General features: G+C 40.3%; 1 non-coding gene across 1 annotated transcript; it reads right to left on the bottom strand.

Annotated features, from left to right (window-relative positions):
• Positions 1-1,216: 1,216 nt before the first annotated feature.
• Positions 1,217-1,320, bottom strand: LOC112908587 (U6 spliceosomal RNA). Its single transcript, XR_003232950.1, has one exon. It is a non-coding gene; the product is annotated as a U6 spliceosomal RNA (small nuclear RNA).
• Between the last annotated feature and the right edge of the window lie 433 nt (positions 1,321-1,753).

Raw genomic sequence — 1,753 nt, 5'->3', positions numbered from 1 at the left:
GGACGTGTTAGCTTTGTTATTTTGAAAGCCTGTGGTTGCAAACTAGAGAAAATATAATGTGAGTTATGTGGATGACATGGCTAAGTATACAAGGACATCCATACTTATCTTCTTTAATATCAGGACTCCTGCTGGAGTTTACTTCCTCTGGCCTCCTTTACAACAAGGATCTGGTCAATGTGCATAGGTGGAAAAGTGAGATGTGCCATTTCTAAGTCATGCCCTTGAAAGAAAGGTAGATGCCACCACTGGCCCTCCCCCTGCCCACCCCTTCCCACTACCAAATGACGTCAGGATCTAAAGCAACCACTTTGGATCCAATGATGGAAATTTTGTGTGTTAAGAATGACAAATCTGCGTTGCCAGTCTTAAGTAGCTTATCTCTGGAGCATTATATAGAGAAAAATAAGCTTCCATCTTATTTCAGTCACTGTGTTGGGGTGGGGGTGTGGGGGTGGTTACTTAGTCACAACAGCTAGGCCAGTACTCTAATAACAAGTCTTTAGTCTTTTTCAGCAATTTAAAGGGTCCTCTCTACACCTGGTCTGCCTCTCTCAGGAATTACTGCTCAAATACGATCTCCATATATTTTTGTTTCTTAAAAATTTTATCCTCACCATCTTTCAAGTTAGGTTCTGTATCCCATAACACATTGTGTTTGCAACCTTCTTTCCACATGCAGAAAGGGAAAGGAAACACAGTTAGTGAATGCCTGGTAGGAGCCACTTACTATGCTAAACATCTTACCTATAATATCATAATTCTCCCAAAAGGTCTATGAGTCCAATGTCATTTCACTATTTTAAGTAAGAAACAGGCTTAAGGACATTAGGTGTTTTGTCCAAGATCACACAGCTAGTAAGTGGCAGAGTGAGACTTTGAGCCAGGTGATAGCCATGTTGGCTCTTCCACTACTCTATGCTGATACCATGGTTTGCACAATGACTGAGGTCTTGCATTTGTCTTTTTAGATTTTTTTGGCTATAATTTATTTTATTAATTGCATGACTTTCACTTGTTATTTTCTTTATGACATCTTTACCCAACCCTTAGGGCCATGTTTGTTTGTTTTTATAAATTGTAGTAAAATATAAGATAAAATTTACCATTCAGCTATTTTTAAGTGTATAGACAGTTTAGTAACATTAAGTGCATTCACATTGTTGTACAACCATCCACCAGTATCCACCTCCAGAACTTTTGGATCATCCTTGAAAAAAATATGGGATGCTTCATGAGTTTGTTTGTCATCCTTGGACAGGGACATGCTAATCTTCTCTGCATTGTTCCAATTCTAGTATACATGCTGGCCAAGCCAACACAGGGAGCCATGTGTTTAAGTCATTGGTTTTCTACTTCTTGGCTCCTCTCCTTTTCTTTCCTTCTGTGACCTGCTGCGTACTGCTTAGTAATGAACTGGAGAGTTCTAGTGATAGATGTGCCTGTTCAAAGTCATGAGCAAGAGGAAGGAGAAATAAACATAAAAGGGCCTGGCTTGGATCCTATCTTTATCCTCTGTCCAAACCAATCCCCAGGGGTTTGAGCAAGGAAAGGGGGGATTCACAAATAGCCTAATTTAATACTGAATCATTTTGAAGTTTCTCAGCCCTTCAAACAGTAAATTGTTAACCCTGACCTGCTCCACCCTGTATGACTCACTGTCCAGTTTGAAATCCTGCCTGTCTCAGTTTCATCCTCATCTCAGGGACCCATGCCCTATCTCCCTTTCCTCCTTTCCTTCTTCCAACTCTCT

Source organism: Vulpes vulpes, chromosome 5 (assembly GCF_048418805.1).
Source record: "Vulpes vulpes isolate BD-2025 chromosome 5, VulVul3, whole genome shotgun sequence".
NCBI classification, from domain to species: Eukaryota; Metazoa; Chordata; class Mammalia; order Carnivora; family Canidae; genus Vulpes; species Vulpes vulpes.
The sequence above is the reverse complement of the archived record's forward strand: the minus strand, read 5'-3'. Positions and strand labels throughout refer to the sequence as shown.